The sequence below is a fragment of the Anser anser genome (genome assembly GCF_964211835.1).
Source record: "Anser anser genome assembly, chromosome: 6".
NCBI lineage: Eukaryota > Metazoa > Chordata > Aves > Anseriformes > Anatidae > Anser > Anser anser.
The window spans coordinates 23874223-23894713 of record NC_139726.1 but is presented as its reverse complement, the minus strand read 5'-3'; the positions used below and the strand labels follow the sequence as shown (position 1 = coordinate 23894713).

General features: G+C 38.7%; 1 protein-coding gene across 1 annotated transcript in view; it reads right to left on the bottom strand.

Moving 5' to 3' along the window:
* The window catches only part of AGPS (alkylglycerone phosphate synthase), an 81208-nt gene that overhangs the window by 57847 nt on the left and 2870 nt on the right, over positions 1 to 20491 (bottom strand). The window contains exons 2-3 of the mRNA XM_083841034.1: positions 19337 to 19465; positions 18271 to 18382 (exon numbers count right to left, since the gene is read on the bottom strand). The gene's annotated coding sequence lies outside the window, so the exon portion shown is untranslated. The remainder of the gene's footprint in view (positions 1 to 18270; positions 18383 to 19336; positions 19466 to 20491) is intronic.

Below are 20491 nucleotides of genomic sequence, written 5' to 3'. Positions count from 1 at the left end.
AAGCCTTTGAGCTCGCCTCTGGATTAGTCATTTTATTCACCAGAAATGTAGAAAGTTTACACCTGTTGATGAACATGTCATTCAACACCAAGTAATTCATGCCCTGGGAGGAGTTTTGTTGATATTTGAATGAGCCCATAAATTTTCCTGAAAGGAAACAATTTGTCCAAGATTTATCAGGTTTTGTGCCGTTTTTACAGTCAACAGAGACCCTGAGGGAAAGGCAATGCATCCATCCATCCACCCGTCTATCCATCCATCCATCTACTACCAGCTTATAGCAAGAGGAGGCTCAGGTGGCTGAACAATCTAGAAATATGTCTATATCTGAACAAGAATCATTGAGAAGCAAGTGCTAAATCCTTGTCAATGATGTATTAAAAAATGCATATTGTGAAACTTTGTGAAACTGCTGCAACTTCACAAAGTCCTCTGTTATGACCCAGGGCAGAGTTAGTATATTCTTGTTATCCATGTATTAATAATATATCTGGATCTATTTTATGTATATTGTATTTTGCATACAAGAAAAATACTTGCTCAATAATTAAATATATGCATGGATGAGTTCATGCATTAATTGTTTCAAGGCAGGCCATTGCAAACTGAGTAAGAGACATTTCTATTTGATTATTCTGTTAGCTTCTGGTAGTAAATCCAGATAAACTCCACCACTGGTAACAAGAGTGGCAGATAAGTTTGTAAGTTTACATGCTCTGCAAGTTCCCAGTGAATTCTTATTTCACTTTCTTCATTCTGCTGTAACGACAGTCCTGGTGCATCCAGATAACTGAAGGGAATAATGGCAAACTTCCTAGAAAACTCTGTGCAGAGATGTGCATCCCTGCCCTGTTTCAACCCTTCCACAATGCATGTCAAAAGCCTGTCAAAAGAAAAAGCTTTTGTATTTGTTTACTGAGGCAATTCAGTAAAACCAAACATAGTTACCACATACGGCTTCCTGTGGCTTTGTTGGTAAAAGTAAGCATAATTTGACATTTACAAACATTTAGCTTTCAAGGTGTGCATCCCAAAGAAGCTCAAGTGTGGTTTCCACACTCTTTTTTTATTGCCCCAAGACTTTCTCTCCTTCTCCTTCTTTAACAGAGCTGTCAATTAAAGTGAAATGCAACTGCCCAGCATGACAAGGGAGCCTCTATGGAAACTATTTGCCTCCTCTATGCTTTCTTGGCTGTTGCAGCTCTTGTACACCTGCATTTTATCTTGGTGACTTCATTTCGTAACTATTCTCAGTTCCCTTTATTTGCTTTCAGAACATCCATTTTTCATTCCAGCTTTATGCCCTCTTTTGGAAGAGTCTGACAGGAAGTGTTGCAACAGTGAAAATCCATTTTTGAGAATGAGCGTTGTCATAGCTTATGAATTTCTCCTGAATAGAGTTGGCATTAATTCATAAAATGATGATTCTCTCCTCATTCGGGTAGCTATGTGTGTTTGGAAAGGAAACATGCTTTCCTTCCTATGTTTTCCTAAAACGTATTGCTTTGTTAGCAGACAGTAGATAAATGTTCCATGTAGAATTGATGCAGGAGAAACTGGACGCAGTGCACACTAACCATGTTCAACAATTTGCCCTGACAATCCTGTATCCTGGCACTCTCCTGTCACCTACGTTCTAAAGAGTATGGACTGTGAGATAACTCAGGATACAGCTAGGATCTCTACGTACATCACACCTTTAGGGGAGACACTGGAAGCTAGATTGCATTATAGCACTTTGTTAAATAATCCAATCTAAGTATGCAGTTTGATGCGCTAAAATTCTCTCAATCTGCCACAATTTCTCAGAACTTCCAAAAAAGAAGAAATTACCTAATAATGGCACATGCTTAATTCTGTATCTCCTTTGCTTATATCCCTAAACATACTGTTGTTGCTAAAAAACATTATTTTACCTCCTCAGGCTATACAGCATACAAATTGTACTGTGGAAGGGAATGTTGTGTATGTTTTAAATAGAAAGTCAATTCTCATGTATCTTTTTGAGAAGTCTGCAGGTATGACAAAAGCTCTGCTATGCCTGGGTAAGAAATAACACCTCAGGAGGAGGAGAAATACAAGGGTATGGAAAGGGCTGATGGTGCTGGAACGCAATTTAAGTCTGTTGGATTTTTACTTGTTTAATTAAAATACAAAAAAAGCGCCGATGAAGAGTCTAGTATATTTGTGCGGCTCTTGACTGAGTCTTAGCACAGAATTCTGTACTGTGGAAAATTATCATTTACCAGATAACTGTAAAACTTTTTGACATATTTCAGTTAAAGATATAACATTAACTGTTGTGGTTAACTCAAAAAAAAAAAAAAAAAAGGCAATGGAAACACTTCCTAGATCAGAGAGCAAGGGAGCTTAACAAACAAGTCAGCTACTGCAAATCCAAATTCAGAGTTTAATGAGAAGGAACAATTTCTTCTAGTGTCTATTACATTTTAAGACAATTACCTGAGTGTGCTCTAGGGAATACCAAGGTATACAACATCAGACATACAATTAAGCAGTGTAATTGTGTAAACACCGTATTTGGGACAGGAGAAGTGTTTGAATACACCATGCAAAAACTATTCCCAAATGGAGGCTGATGAGTAATCATGTGAGTCTTTAAAATAAAATAAAATAAAATAAAATAAAATAAAATAAAATAATTAATGTTAGCTATATTTGAATCAAGTGTTTGATTCTATCAGGGTTCCCTTCACATAATTCCATTGTTTTAGCCACTTTCCACTTTTTATGTGAGACAATTGATATTTTTTCCCTCTGCTTAAAATCCAAGTTTTTTCCATGATCTTTATGGAAAGAGACGTCAAAGGAGAATTAAGCATCTGCAGCTTAGAATAAGAGAAAACTGTTAACATTGTCTCAATATTATCTATATTATTCTCATATGCTCCTATATTTCTCCATAATTATCTCCCACACAATAGTACAATTGTCCTATAAAGGTAGTTACTAATGGAAAGTTAAGCTTTTATAACTAATAAAAAATAATGTTATTAAACATCTGAATTTCCCAGTGCACCTTGTGAAAATTGTAAGGACAACAGTACGTACAACTACCCTGAAGCCTCTGCATTTGTTCTTATAGATGTAAGCACCCATATCCTTTTATATTTCAGATCCATAGTCTTTCAACACACAGCTGGGAGTGAATATTATCCCTGCCATTAAGGTCTGCTGCGGTGCTAGGGGCATGGGTAAAGCTGTGTCCTAACATCCTATGGTAGATCTGCAGTTTATGCAAGGAGCTGTATGCGCTCTTATCCATACAGCCACAATTAACCTAACCTACTGTACTTGTACCTTTGTATATATATATATATACACATATGTATATGTATATACTGCAAAGTATCCTGCAGTGTTATATCTTCCCTCAGTGTTCACGCAGTAATTTCCTATCCAGCCTTCTTTCTAGATTAACCCAGTTTATTTTTGCATTGCCACATCAGAGGTACCTCCTGGCAAATCAAAGATGCTTTCCCAGCATGCACTAACTATATATAGGGGAATAATACATTTTCTGTTCATTTTTGGAGACATACTTCAGGACTGTAACTTTAAAAACATATTCAAGAATATATGCAAAAGATGATGAGAGTAGATCAGGCAAGTCAGGAAGAGTGTAGATGGAAACAGGCATGGTATTGGGCATCTAATGGTCTCTCTTCATGTGCTGTCCGAAGAGTGGATCGAGAGGACCTGGAGGCACAGAGCTGTGAACAGGGAACCTAACCACAGCTGGTGAGTGCAGCCCACCGCATGGTGTTGCACTCATGTGGCTAACCACAGCAGAGAGAGGGAATTTCCTGGTTTACATTCAGATACATTATCATTATACCAGTAGCGTACCATTTGCCTTTTGCTTTGAGCAGAAATACACAGCATTAACACCACATTTTCATCCTCCTTTTCCTGGATTTGTATCCAAGCTCTTCAGTTTTGCCCTATCTGAGGAACAAAAACAAGGAGGAGGAGACAGGCTGAAGTAGTAATAATAAGATCAAGAAGTAAATCAAGTTCCTTCTATGAAACAAAACAGATGTTGATTCAACCATAATTTAGGCTGGGGAGTGAAGGGCAGCTGAACAGAACATTTGTATGAGTGAAAGCAACATTGCTGCTTAGAGGCAAATCTGCTGCAGTTTTTAAAATACACTTTTAGCATCAGAGATGCTAGTGAAAAGGGATGATCTTCAGGATTTTGCAAATTACAGCACAGTATATTAAGAGGAATGAGTGGCAATTTATCTGAATATAAACTGGCTATAAACTGAAGCTGTTCAGCAGCTGCTCCACAGGCAGCAAAATTGTCTTTGTGATGACAGTGAGAGCCTCCTGGAGAAGGGCAGGGTGGACATTCATGGGTAGGAACCATTAAAAAGCATCATTACCTATAAGTAAGCAAGCACTGCTAAAGCATACTGAACCATATGAGACACTAAGGCAGTCTGGAAGGCTGTCTCCCTTTCACTTTCAGAATTACTGAGTATTTGTTGGTTTTAACTTTTTAAATTTTTATTTCGTTCCTTACTATGATGTGATTTTAATTCTTCTGCATATTGTAGAAGTTTAATTAAGTATATAAAATTAAAGCATAGCTTCAGCTTGTACTGCTGAACGTGCACCAGCAGGACACCTTAAACGCTCTTACTGCTGTTGCTTTGCCAGACCTGAGGACTCCAGTCTCAGGCACTGTCAAGCCAATGCTGTTCACCAGTGCTTTGTTTCAACAGAGAAATGTGGTGCATACAAGGGATAACAAAGGCAGCTCCTTTTTTTGAAGAACACAAAATAGATTAAGCTGGTCTCAGCTGAAAAGGATGCCATCAATTTAGACAGCAGCCTGCTCTTTCAGCTGAAAACGTGGGAAATGGAGCAGCACAAATGGGTGAACTGCTTGATTCTCCAAAATATTTGTGAGATAATTAATCTCTACTGCTTTCTCTGTGTGATAGGGGACCAGCTTACTGCTCCATTACATGCAATGATATCGTTGAAGAAGGTAGGCACTTTCAAATGAGTGAGAGAAAACAGAATTTATTTTCTCTGTAACACAACACTCTTTGTATGTTGAGAAGTTGAAAAACAAACTGTCCTTGTGTGCATGGCTCCTCAGCGCAGGAAGTTTAGGGGCAAAGGAACAATTGCAAAACAGAAAGTGGGGGTAAAGAAAGCAGTGCCAAACTTAGAGGGAGAAAGTAGTACTGTAAATATACCTAATGACTAGGCATAAAAAGAAGTACTGAGTGACTCCTCGTGTTCTTGTGAGCTGGAAGCAGCTTGGTGAGAAACCTCAGGGCAATCATTCCCAAGCCTGCTGGAACAGGGCCTGTTAAGACTCCAGGATAATAGTGTTGGCTCCCCTACTGGAGCACTCCCTCCTGGCTAATGTATGGATTAGTTTGAAGAGGGCAGTTAAGGATAATGGTACAGCCCTGTGACTGAGGGAAGAATAAAATCGTGATAATAAATTCAGCCGAGGGAGAGTTAGAAAACTGAGACATTTATCAAGACGATTGTCTTGCTGTGACAATAGCAGTACTTGCCCTGGATATCATGACATGAAGCAGCTTGGGCAACAGCATTAAAACTGCCCTAAAACATCAAGTTTTAGCTGGAATGGAGAGAGTGAGACTTTCGGTACACAGGACAGCAAGACACCACTGATGTGCCTATTCTTGAGTCACTAATCCGAATTTTTCTTATATGCTTATGGCTAGAGAACGTTTCAGTCATTCCTCCAATAAGATGTTTAAATTTCCTCGTGTACTGCTCAGTACGTCACTCAAACTCTCCAACAAAAGGATCCCTGCTGAAAGCACTGCTTTGTCATGCTGGATCTTTGATGGAGGCCTCGCTGATCTCAGAGCAGGAATGCACAGACATAGCACGTTTCTTCCGTAGAAAGCTTTTTAGCAATTGTTTGTTAATTAACTGAAGTGTGTATTTGTTTATTAGTAAAGTATTTTAAAACTTTATAACTTTAAACCATTTGTTTTCTACGTTAAACTTTTGTTATAATGTCAAAATATACTTTAACATAGCTTCTAACCAGTTTCTAAATGTTGTTTAAAATTTAAAAAGGAAAAACTAAGGGCCTCAGACTTCTTTTCCTGGTCATAATATGTATCCCATAATGTATCCTGCAATTCCTAAGCATCCCTGGACACAAACATCTCCCAGACTTCTGGAGTGCTGAACTGATTTGAATCAGTGCCTCTGCCGTGAGCTACTGATGCCCTCTCCTCAGCCCTGCAAATCCCTGCAGCAGGATCAGTGGTTCTGGCAGACTTTGCTGCCTTCAAATCCAGTACCAGAATGCCCTTTGAGGACTACAGATGCTTGCCTGCAGATGTGCCTGCCTTGAGTAGCTGACGGATTCTGTCAGCCACGTGCACTAACAGCAAGCTTCTGGCTGCAGAAGACAAATGGTCCCAGCCCAGGACCTGGGACCCCCCGGTAGTGTGGGCATCCCTGCCTCATGCACCTGCATGCAGGGCCTGAAGCTGTACCCCAAAATCTCATCTTTTCATATCTCCAACCGCATCTAGGGGCAGCAATAATCTTACATAGGCAGCATGTCTACAGGAACAGCATTTCAAATTGCACAATACTGAATTCTGACCTAAGGAGATCTGGTAAACTCAGCAGGGTGGGTTAACAAATCATTTCCTTATCAGAAAGAAATTACACAGCCTAAATGTATCATTTACAAGGACTGTGTGGTATTTGTAACCTTTGCTTCCAAACGCAACAAGGCACAGCTTTCTTTTTACCCAACAGATGGCCAACTGCTCTTGGTTAGAGAAAATAAAACCTAAGCAGAAGCTTTCTCACTAACATTTATAGCCCTGCAGATGGACACATTGCAGGAAAGGCAGCTTTGTTAATAAATCAGAAAAACCTATAATAACTTTAAGTTCAAGGCCTAATCATTTTTTTTTCTTTAGACAACTTTTCTTGAGCAGTAAAATACATGCAAGGCCTCAGGGAGCTCAGGGCCTTGTTGTGTGCTCCAGGGATGAGTGGTATTTTACTGCCCTAAGGACTATGAAAGGCTGAAGTAACAGAAATGTTAGCCTTTGTACCACTGAAAAGCTCAGAAATATAAACCTTAATTACAGGAGAAAATATAAGTAAATGCTTTGAAGTTTTGCTCAATACAATTCTATCCACCATGCCCTGATCTTGTTCTCTGAAAGTTCTCTTTATTCACCAGGGTATTGAAGATTTGGGTAGTCCCACCTGCATTTGGTGACTGCAGTTCTGTACAATGCCTATGACTCTAAATGAAGTCAGAGGGTGCTCCTAGAAAGGAACGTGGAAATCTAAACTTGATCTAGTATTTTCTCCAAAGTTCACATTCTGGATTAACCCAGCAGCTCAGAGATGGTATTAGTACGTACAAGCACTCATCCTTAGGTGACAAGCTCATCTTGCATACTTAGTGTTATCCCTAATGTTTAGTCTCTCACTATCAACTTTTAGGCATTAGGTAGTTATCAGCATAGGCAGACTGGCAGGCACCTACCAGCATCAGTAAAGGCCTCACAATGACAAAATGGACTAGTTAATGGAAGAACAAACTTTCGTCCACACCCAGGACACCACACAGTCTAGTCTAGCACAGCAACTGCTAGGAGACACTCAAAACCTGGGGCATGGGATGCTCAAAAGGCTTCAACTGACCCCAGTCACAGGCTTTGTCCACCCACATCTCCAGGAACTGAGGACAGAGTAGATGCCTGTTCTCTTCCCAGAGCTGCTCTACTTGCAGTAGTTTTCCCTCTTCTGCTTTTCCCTTGACCACACAGCTGTTACAGTGATATTTGATCACCAGGGAGGTGTATGTATGCCCCATCAGAGATTAGTGCACTAATCTCTGTAGTGCAGAGATTACAGATAAGTTTCCTGCTTTATTAGATATAATTTTCAGCAAAATTTGACTTATTGTTTTATTATTCTTACATGCAGCCAATTATTTTTTTCTGTCTGAGAATCTCTCAGATGGCAACACAGCAAAGAATACAGAGTGAGACAGTATGACTGTATGTTAGAAAACTAAGAAAATTAGCAGGACTCTTACAGGCAGATGAAGTAAATAAAATAGCATTAACACTCTTAGAGAAGCATTACAGACTTTGAAATGACAAAGTCCTTTTCAATAAGCTTTGTATTACTTACACACCAATGCAACGTGTTGTGCAAACAGTTTTAACTCTAATCTTACTGAAACAGGAGATTATGTAACCAGGCCACAATGCACACATTGCCTTTTGAAGGGAAGTGTAAAAGGCCGTAAAGTATTATGAAAGTGTTGTTACAGGAGTAAAAGCTCTTTAGAATCATTCTAACTCCTCCTTTCACAAGAGAAGGAAGTTGTTTAAACTCTGTGCTGTGGTATATTATGCATTTAAGCCATAAAAAGAAACTTTGGGAGATAGATATTGCATGCACAAATCATAAAGGGTGCCATAATCATTTGCCTTTCAGAGGTGGAAAATTATATTGGAAGTTATACAAACGTATAACAGAAATGGAACAGACTGAACAGTATCTAAAATTAAACAGGTGCCTTTCTATGAAAAAAAAAATGGGCTAAGAAATGCCAAACAGGAAGAATGAAAGGTTTCTGGAAAGCAACTAATCTGATGGGAACTTCTGCACGAGTAAGGTCAAGTGTGCTTCCCTGCTCTGCCTCCTGCTAATGTTCTCTGCCATTCTGCCCTTCTACCACAGCATCTGTTACCATGATGTGATTTTACTATTTCTTGCCCTGCCCCTCGTCTCTAAACTTAGTTATTGATTTTTGGCACCCTTTTCCCTTTCATGCTTATGTTTGTTTCAGGCAACAGCAGCTGCATGGAATAAATCCTTTGGGTTTTATAGAGCCATTGTTCAAAGCTGTTTTAAGAGTGTTACTACATGTTTGCAATAGTAAACGACAACATAAAGAAACTGGAATTAATAATAATAATAATAATAAAAAACATAATAAAAAGGCAGAGCTATATATTGCTATACAGTGAAAACAATTGGAAGTATGCATGTACAAATCCACTTCTTTGATTAGCATGTCATGAAGGAATCATCATTTTTAGAGGAAGAGCGTGCAACACTTATTTCATCCAGCAGTGAATAAACACCACAGGGCAGAGATGTTAAATTCTTTTTCTTCATTTTGTAAGTAAATGTCACCTTAGGTCCTCTTTCAACCAATTAGCCAGTACTCTGTCGCATACTGGAACAGCCACAGGGATGATCTAGCTATGTTCAGAAGACAATTGTTCCAAAGGGAGAGATATTCCAGCTAAGAATACAATCTACCCTCTTTTCTATTATATACCCTTCCTGCAGAAGAGAAGCGTTTGGCAGACAACTACTCGGGGAACACTACACCAGCTCAAAGGCTGCCTTACAACACAGCTATACCTGGGAGTCCATATTGAACCTCACTGCTGGAAAAGGAGAATGGCTGGGCTGTACCAGAATTTTCTCTGTGGTCTTTGTCTTTTTTTTTTTTTTTTTGACTGGGTTAGCCAAAAATCACTAAAAAATGCTTAGAATCGATGAATTCAGAGTTATCAGTGAGATTTGCTATTTTAAGGATTGTTTACCATTTTACAAGAAAAGAAAATGACAATAAATATCTTTTGATAACCTTGCATATTCCGCTAACATAGCCAATTCTATTTTGAGAAAAGCCGCAGTATATTGTGTGCATTTTTATATTAGCTAGAACTTCGGAACACAAGATGGCAGTGTACATTGTAGTGAATTCAGGCTTTTAGCTGCTCCTGTTACTCAAACAGAACATATAACATTTTATTCAGTCATATATTAATCTGATCGTGTAATTGCAGTATTAGAAATAAACCTAAAAGTATTTATCAACAGCAGAAACAAATGCAATTTGCCAATAAATGAATATTGCATGAACAAGTGTTAGGTAAAGCTTAATTCAAGCTTTTATCGTACATAACAACACTCTGGAGACATTAAAGCCTCTTATGGAACTCCTCAATTGCAATAACAAGAGAGTATCCCTTTATGAAGGAATGGAAGCTGGCTCAGTCACAAGAGCTTCAGAGCAAAATTGGCTGCTGGGGAAAAGAACATAAGAGAGCTGGCAGCCTAAAATATGTAAAAAGCTCAGGGCTCTCTGAGGAGCACTGTAGACCACTGAAATGGAACAGACTGAACAGTGTCTAAAATTGAACAGGTGCCTTACTATGGAAAAAAAAAAAAAGTGGACAACTGTTTGGCATGACAATTCAGAAAAAAAAATCCACTGAGAAGCACTGAATTAGAGGAATAAGTCTCTGGCTGAGGACAAAATTGCTTAAACAGATACAAGGAGTCAGACCTCTCTGTACACAACTTCAGTTATGCAAAGTCTCCCTGAGTACAAGTGGCCAAACAGAACTGCAAAAACAAACTTTCTCTGTAACTACTTGCTACTCTCTCTTCTGAGGTTGAGTTGAATGTTGGAGTCAGCAGGTATAGCTTGAAAGTTGTCTTAGCTATCTTTCTGAACTGAATTACTAGCGTTTGGTTATACACACATCAACATATTAGAAAGGCTTGCTACATAGTAAAGAAAGCCTTAAGAAAAATAGCAGCATTTCAGAGTATAAAATCATCATGGAAAACATTATCCCCAGGGGATGTGTAACACTGACTAAATTCCAGGCAGCCCTGCTTTCTCCATAGGCGTTGCTCAGGTTACTTTACCTCCCTACATCTAAACTCACAGTGCTAATGACAAATGAGGCTGACCTGGATCATCAAAACTCAACACCAAGTTCCATCATTTCTGGATACAGCTCTTAATTTAACGTAGTTATTTTGAATTAGATTACGAAAATGTATAATATCTCTCAGATGACTGTGTCATAATTACTTCACATTTTTCTCTCCAGAATGGGGATATTTGTAATCTTCCATTTTACTGGACAATAGAGAATATCAAAGCAGTGTGAGTGGAGCATGGCATGCAGAGCTTGGCCAGCATTTTTGAAAGAAGGTGGAATTGGGAATGCTGGTCCACAAGTCTACTTTTCTTGTAGTCATCCGTGTGTCAAAATATCACCCTGTTCCCAACCCCACAATCACAGCAGTTCCAACAAAAAGTTGTCATACTTTTCATGGTGGTCCACTCCTGTTGTTACTTCAGTTGTTGCTTGTTATTGCCTTATGTTCCCACACATAAATCATTGGTTTTATTCCAAGACTTTTTTTCCTCTCTCTTTCTGAATTTGCATAAGATTGCATTTGGCATTGATTCAGGTCAAATAATTCAAACATCATTTTTTGCCTGGTATTTAAACTAAGGCTGGGTGTGGGCTCATGACTAAAATAAAGTGTCTAACCTAGCTGTTTCAGTCACCTGGTCTATTTATCACAGTAGATTACAGTATGTGTGGTATGCACAGAATTATGCATGTATTTCTCAGCCATCTAAAATGGAGGATAAATTGAACGTGTCATGGTTTTAGGGCAGTAATTTATATTGAGTACAGGGCTTAGAATGGACCCGAGCCAAAACCTCAGATCTAAATTACCCTGAGTTCCAGGGAAATTTTAATCCGAATAAAAACTTCACAGCTGCTCATTATATAATTAAGTGAACCAACAAAAGACCGTTTCTCAGCACTCTCAAACTAAAGCATTTACATCCACATTTAAACTCTGTGGCTTCATCCATGGATGCCCTATACTGACCCTAATCATGGAAGTTCTTGTATGTAATTAGTGCCTCTCAGATTCTGCTGTTTGATACAACCATTCTGAATGTTTCAGCTGGCTTTGAGAAGATCCCCATTATGTATATTATTCTTTAACCTAATGGTATTTCCTCTCTGGGAGTATGTTACAAGGATTCACAAATTAAATATTTTTCATGTATGAACTATTGAAGTTGGTCTCACGGCCTCCTTTTCATTTCAGGTTCTTATTCAAGATTTGATTTTCAAGAGTATGTCTTCCTTTAGCAACCATGGGAATTAACGTCTGAGTTTCTGTGAATGCACTTGGGTTGTCCAGTCCGGAGAAAAGGAGGCTGAGAGCCATCTTCGCTGCTGTCTGCAACTTCCTGAGGACAGGAAGCGGAGAGGGAGGTGCCGGCTTCTGCTCCTTGGGAACAGACGGCAGGATGCACAGCAAAGGCACAAAGCTGAGCCAGGGAAGAGTATTCCACTCCACTCCACTCCATTCCATTCCATTCCATTCCATTCCATTCCACTTCATTCCACTCCATTCCATTCCATTCCATTCCATTCCATTCCATTCCATTCCACTCCATTCCATTCCATTCCACTCCATTCCATTCCAATTTTATGTTATTTGTCAGCCCACATAGACACACAGTGAAATTTTTTCTTTAGGTAAAATAGTTCTTACTTTTCTATTCAGAACTAATCCTAAGATAATCTTCTTTTACGAGGTATAACCAATTTCCCTATAATCAAAGATAACCTCCACTCCCCTCACAATAAAATTTTGCTCTAAGAGCCCTCCCCATGAATGATCCCTTCCTCCCCAGACTTTCACAAAATCATCTCTTTGACACAGCCCTACATAAATCAAAATTAATTTATTTCCTGCAGTCCAAAACAACTTCTTCCCTCCAAAATAAATTCTTGTCTGAACATTAAATCCTAATTACACTTGCGAATTCAGGAAGCTGTGGCGCAGCAGAATGATAGCAGTCCTAGAGGCACTGTAACCTGTTCATTTACTGAAAGCATCATCTCTCTGCCTTTCATCAACGCATAATGTGAAAGACTAGGTCTGGTCAATGAGGGCATGGAGCAGGAAATGTGAGTGGGCAGGAGACTGCTACCTCTTCGTCCGGCAAGACCGAGACTCCAGCTGGGGCTGCAGGCTTTAGAGCTGTCGGGACTGGGGGTGGCTGGGATAAAGGATGCTGGGGGTTAGTGCCGCCCCAACATTCCCCAAGTCAGCACTGATTGTAATAATTGTTAAAAGTAAAAGGCAATACATTTAAAATTGGCAAAAGTAATATGCCTATGAAACATGCTGGCAAATGGTATCGCTGAGGCCAAGTGCTTAGCAGGATTTAGTAAAAGGTTATACATACATATTCATACATTTATGTGGGGAATTAGATTGGACCCGATAAAAATTCATAATGGATATAAATGTTCGCAGTTCAGGGCATAAATCAGCCACCAGCCTGAGGTTAGAAAATAACTTCCCCTACAGTCAGGTTGTTATATAATTATCCATTATACTGGTGGAGGGGGGGGGAGAAGGGGTTGAAGAATAGGGCAATTTCCTCAGCGACGTCTGGGAATTACTATTGTCAGACAACTAATTTAGATTTGATCTGATATGGAAGTTCTTATTACATCAAATAATGTAATTTAGAATTAAAGAATATGATTTATTTTTTATTTCTTACTCTTTATGTAATCAAGTTCATGCCTGAGGGTAACTGCAAGCCTTTCCCATATAAGCAGGCCAAAGTTAGCGAAATGTACTCTGCTGTGCTTTCTCACAGAACCTCCTTAAAAACAGCTTCAAATTTTCCAAGGAAGTCAGGCAGAGTCCCAGGAATTCAGTTTGTTGAGATGCTAGCCAACTAATATAGCCAACTTACTGGCTATATTAGAAGAGAAAAATTTCTGTTCTTGAGCTACAGTAAAAATCTCACATCCTGAAACGTCCTTATTTTTGTTAAATTTGTTAAATTTGGAGAATAACATAAAAAGACTGGCAGAGCTCCTAAACATCACTAATTATAGCACTTAGGCTACTCTGTGCCTGCTTTTTCTACTTGGTGTTGTCAGCACACCTAAGCAAATCATACGTGTTCCTACGGACTTGTTTACATCAAGCAATATCTCTTCAGCTCTCTTGTTGAACTTACAAACTCTGAAAGCTAACATAACACACACTACACTCTAATAGAAACATCCTTTATGACCTTGAAAACAAATGGTTTGACTGAAAATGGCTTGATTAAAACTTTATAAATGAATACAGGAAAACATTCCTGTGCAGGAATTCAGTGCAGGAGTCAAGGGATATTGGCTGCATTCTGCTATGGTTTCTAGAATGTATGTGCTACACCTACTGTAATTATAGCATAAATTATCATCACAATAGATGTGTGGAACTAAGGAACATTTATTAATAAACCATCTCACAAATTTTCATAAGAAAAAAGTGTGATACTTGGCATCAGTCTCTTAAGAGTTTCTGTTCCTAGTGAAGTAATACTAGAAACACTGCACAGCAATACACATCTGGAAGGTTTAGGACCACAAGCAACAAACATTTTGGTTTTATGAAATAAAAATCTTTCTGTGCAAACTTGTGATCTGTTCAGAGAGATTTATAAAAGGAATAGCTGAAGAGAAGGCAGCAGATGTAACATAGCAGATTTTTTTTAGTTTCCGTGTTCCATAAAAATCTTACTTGAAAAATTAATTCAAACTGGCTTTGATAAGAAAGCTGTAACTTCGCTTGCTGCTACAGACCACCTGTCCCCTGAATGCAGGCAAGCAGGCGTCTCCTATCAGCTGGGGTCCCCCCAGCTCCGTGCCAAGCGCTGTAGGTGTTGCTGGCACAACACTTTGCAGGCTCTAGTTACCAGGGTGTCCTCATTTAACACACAGGGTCTGCAGAAGCAATGCGACTGCTTTATGGCTTTCTCAGAACAAATAGGGCAACTCCCTTAAGCACAATTAACTCTTAACAGTGGCAACATTACCAGCCCTGCAGATGAAACCCAAATGAGGGTTATGACAGTATTGGGTGGGTCTTGTTGGGACCGTTTGACACCAGTCCTCTGCCAGTCACATATGCAGTTTTGTTGTGTCTCCTGCCTCCTTATGTCCTCCTGCTGCCACTAATGACACCCTGCCAGCAGCAAGCTATTTCCCCGTGAAGCTCCCAGGTTGTTTATAACCCAGCTGCCTCACCCTGCCAGCCACCAAACTGCAGCTCCTGCTCTCGTGTAGGGTTCTCCCTCTGGAACTTGGCTCACAGTACACTGGAAACCCCAGCATAGACTGGGAACCTCAGTACAGTGTGGCAAAGACACAGGAGATATTGAACTGTGAGGAGGTGTTTGTGGTGTGACAGATATAGGTGTGAGGTCTAATTTTTTTAAATGTCTTCATTGCAAAAATAAAGTAAACTCTAGCGTGCGGCTGACGTTTACAGTTGTACTTTGTGTAAAGCTTCAAACACCAGTGAAGAGAGAATTAGAGACGAGGTGTAAAGAAATTAACACCCAAAAAGTAACAGTTTTGATCTAGAATAAGGCAAACTGATAAATACTGTACAGATAATCCAAAGTTTTCCAGTGAAAGAAATAACCTCAAAAAAGCATGAATTAGAAAAGAGAACGATGGGAAACTTTCCTTTTTCTCCCCCTGCAACTACAAGCAAGTTTGCACAGGATATGGCAAGGCAAAAGAACAATGTAATTTTGGCTCCATATGAGAAGCTGTAACAGCAGAAGGTTAAGTCATTTTCTTTATGTTTTTGGCCTTAAATATTCAGTTCCATCCACAGCACTATCAAAGAGACAAAGACAAATGAGAAAGAGTTCTGAAAAAAGCCAGGAAAATAATCAGTGGCTAGAGGGCCAGATTTATTTGGAAATATGTGCATCTGTTTAACTTGTCCAAGCCTTTAAGGGTGGTTAAGGCGAACTTGTATTGGACAACTTATTCTGGAACAGAGCACTTAGAAATACTAAGTTAAAAAAAAAGGTTAGCAGGTAGTGGGCTGCCAGAGATCCCAATACTGCTTTATTAGCTCTGCTTCTGAGCAGCTACCAAATCACTCCAGTAGCAATTCCTAAAACAATGCATAAAAATAAGGGTTGCATTTATATTCTGAGAAATGAGTTTAGTTTTTATTTCCTCAGAAACTCACTTTCAGAGACAAACCTCCCTGTCTCTACCCTACGTTTAAGTAAGTAGTAGGTGCACACACACACTCCAGTATAGTGCTGAGGATCACACTGATGGCTTGATATTATTTGACATTCAAAACACAGACTTCTTTCATAGCAAGGCCTATGTGTTACACTCTCCATATAGCACACTATATGGAGATGCTGATGGGTAGCAACACCACGTACATAATAGCATATTTAGGACAGGACAAAAAGATGTACCTTAAGCTAAAGAAAGGTTTAAAACAAACAAACAAAACAAAAAAAAAAAAAACAAAAAAAATGAGAACTATGCAAAATACTAACAGAAACATCATGACTCCAAGGATTCTGCATCTCTGACCATTTCTTTTAGACAAAGGCATGGAGGACACACTGATGCTGGAAGCAAGTCTGTGCAAATTGTTCAGACTATTACCTACACTGCCTAGCTCAGAGTGAGACTGGAAAAGCATTCTTGGGCAGAACAGCAGTCTGCCCTCCTGCCTGTGCCAGCCTTCACAAATACGAGCATGTTTAGAAGTCTGCACCCCACCAGATCCATCAGGACAGGCTTGCCACTGACAGCTGCTGATAGTTAACAGGCTGTCTGCATAACAGTCCTGTGGACAAGAAGCAGAGCATCCTGTGCATGTGGCTGCTCCAAGTGCAGCTCTTTCAGAACAGCGTGAATAGTCAGCAGGCTGCTTATATTTGAAACATTGTAGGTAAGAATTGCTTGCTGGGTTAGCAGAACACATGGGGCATGACAAGAGGGTGCAGTAGTAAACAACACATTATATTCCCACATCATGTGACTATCAGGAGGAAAAAAAAAAAGTGGCTATAGAACACCCAGATTCTCCCCTATTTAGCAAACACTTCTGTTATAGCAGGGGATATACTGAGTTTAGAGAGTAAGGTCTTCTCTAGAAAAGGATTATGAATATTATCACAGATTAAACACTATTTGATTTATTAATGCTATTTCTATAGACACATCTAGTATACTGAAATATTTTGATAGGGCAGATATTCTAACCAATGCTTATCTTGTCTTTGGCATCAGAAAATGCAAGTCAAAGAGAACTCAGTACTGTTCTTACTTTCACATTTTCTATTTTTGGGGGGTGGAAGGTGCAACAAAAAAATGTGAACAATTATAGTATGCATTTGTGAGATGTCTAGGCTCTCTGAGTTCCTGAGAACACATGAAAATTGAAAGGGAAAGATGAGCAGTAGCTGGGTCAGCACACTTATGACATAAAGGTATTCAAACACTTTGAGGATGGTGGTGAGTTCAATAGCTTATCAAACATGGGAGTCTTACTACAAAGCACGTGCTACTCTTCAAACTCTTTGTAATATGTTTATTTATAGTTAGGTCAGCTTCAGCGGTTGATGTCGCAAAATGTAGTCTTTCAAAACTTTTTGAAATACATTCATTGAAATGCAGGTTGAAAAAGTTCCTATTCCTGGAAGTTAATTCGGATTTTAAATTGCTATATTACAAGGCCATTCATTCTGGAATAAGTTCCTTCACCTATTTTAGCTTACTTTAATATTTAATTCTGGGACAGTTATTCTGTTCTAGAATTATTCCAGAATTGTCTTGGCACCAGAAAGTCATGGAAACATCTTTCATCAGACACACCTACACAGTAGTATGCCCTGGGTAAAACAAGAATTAGGATTCTAGTTGAGTTAGGAGTGCAGATCACATAATTTATCATCTACAGATGCCAGGATGTTAAAACTTTCAATTGTTTTCCCACCAAACTGAATGAGGCATTTCGTTAATACAACTACATCTGTATAATTGAAAACTAAATCAATGACGACTGCATGATTTGAATATTACTTTAAATAATTTCACTTTTATTATGCTCTTTTGTTGTAAACGGTATCACCAAATAGCTTATTCATTTTCCTTCTGCTTCTGATTTGAGCTTGTGCTTTTCGTGAAGAAAGAAGCAGCACATTTTCAACCTTTCTAATTTTCTGGGATACACTATGCATGACTTTTAATTATTTAGTCTGATACACATTAACACTAAAAGTTCATAGTGCACAGTGAGATAAACAGGTGAGAAGAACCTGGTGGACTGTAACTGACCCAAGAAGCTGAGTGAGTACCAGCAGTCTCAGGCAATGCCCTTGCAGGAAAACAGGAATTTGGGGTATACAACCAATGCAGGGCTTTAGTTCTGGGAAGGAACTCCCATACTCCTTTCAGAGGAGTGGTCCTAGTCACTGCCTGTTAATTCCTTTGGAAAGATACTGCTTTAAAGTATTTGGACATGTAACAGGAAGAAAGGCCACAGGCTACTTACTCTGACACACTGGGTCTTTGAGGAGAGCTTTGATGGTTTGCTCGTCTTCTCCCACAAATTCAATGCTCAGTTCCTGACTAAAAAGTCCATGAAGCTTCAGATTTTCCCTTATCTGTAGAGGATTTAGAGAGCGATAGAAGATAGCTGTTAGCACAGAGGATTGAACAGTTTTTAGCCTGACTAGGAATACAAAAGTATCACAGAAAGTAAATTAAAAAAATAATTGTTTCATTGACCTTTCCCAAAAACATGCTTTTCACTGCATGAAAGACATAATCAGCTCAACATTTAAATGTCCTTTATTTTGCTTTTTATCAAACTAACTTAAAACTCTTACAGTGTAACGTTGGTAAAATGTCCACTCAGGACTGCATGTTCATAAGCATTACAAAAAACTTCTGAAAATTGTTATCTGCCTGATGTAACAAAATTAAGTACAACAGAGCAATACTGTCACAACAGCAGTCCTTCTCCACTGTGAATGGAAAAGGGGAGTCCTCCAGAGCTCCTCCAAAAGGCTTCTAAAATACTAAAGCAAAATGGCTAAATTGTCATTACAAGCTCTTTTATCTGTTTTAAACACGTTATTTTCAAGAATTTCTCAACTTGAAAGGAATTTCTAAGTTTAAGCCATCAAGCCTTAATAGGATAGAAATTCTGACAGTCAAGAATTCAAAGCATTACAGTGTCAGTTTATTCTACAGGATAAGACAAGTACCAGCAGAAGATAAACCATTTCTGACTCCTTGAAACTGAATTGGAAATTGAACCTTCCTCAGGAAGAAAAAGCAAAGGTCTGTACTCTGCTTGTTCATACTCATGTACAAAGTCCTATGACTTCTCTCATTACCATGGTTCCAGGGAATGAAATAACCAATACAGTTTGGGGCATGGGAAAAGATTACAGGATACAGTTACTTTTCTGGTAACCACAGAGATAGAGTCTTCTTCGAGAAGTGAAGAAAGAACCAGATACTGTACTCTGAACAGGACATTAACTTCATCTAACTTTTAGATGGTAAGGGTTAGGGAAGATGAATTCCAGCCACCGTGGCTGGGGACATACCAGCTCTTCTGTCAACAACCAAGCACTGATTCATGGTCCATCTTATGGCTTTGCAATGTAAGACAGGAACGGAGCTTGTAGCACATATGCTGATTCCAGGTCCTTGTTTTACATCTCATGCAGACCTCTCTATAAAACAGAGGATGTGTCCTTATCACTGAGTTGAAAATAAATTTTGTCTCACTCAATACTTTCATCAGTCTTTTTCTATTGTCATCACAGGGGCTAATTTTAAAATGAAATTCCTTGTTAAGAATATAACATCAAAAAAAGTTCTAGCACAAAATCCCAGATCCTGAAAGTCACTTCTCAAAACAGCCTCAGTCAAAATAGTCACTGATTCAAAGCTCAGAAATTCAGCGTGACTGAAATTCACTCAGCAAATCAGGAAGTGTCTCCAACATTCTTCAGATGTTTGAAATATTTTATACCAACAGAATAAATTTTTCCTCCATTGCCCTTTTATTTGAAGACACTCAAACTAGCAAGGTTTTAAAAATTTCAACAGTAGGTGGCACTGTGAAGTTTCTAGCTTCACAATTATTCTAATAATATAAAATGTTATACAGATCCTTTAGAAAGAACTTCATCAAAATGTTAGTAGTCCGTCATCTAAAAACATTGCCCAATCTTTCCTTTTTCCTTTCATTTTAAAAAGATCATGAAAACATTTTAAATTTTGATAACAAAATAAATGCTTTTCTAAATATTAAGATCGACAGATATTCTAAAACAAGAATAGGAATAACAAGAATGTCACATATAAAAACAGGCAACTAATAAAATTTAAAATGTCATAAAAATATCCTCTATACGCTTTGTTACTCTTCAGTAAAGTACCACTATGGTTTGCTCTTGAATACATTAGAATTAGCTCATATACTGAGCTACTTCAAATTTCCTGGAAATCTTAGCACATGAACTATAATATCACAATAATGGGTGTCAAGGCAGATGAACATAGACTGACAGGAATATCTCAAATGGAGACCAAAGCATTATATGTAGGTCCTTAATCCTCTCTATATACAATATGGAGATGCTACTATATGCCAAAACAACTCCTGGATCAGAAACATGCAATATTAATTGAAAACGTTTTTTTCAAAACTGTACCATACTAAAAGCTATGAAGGGCAACTAACAAACAAGCAT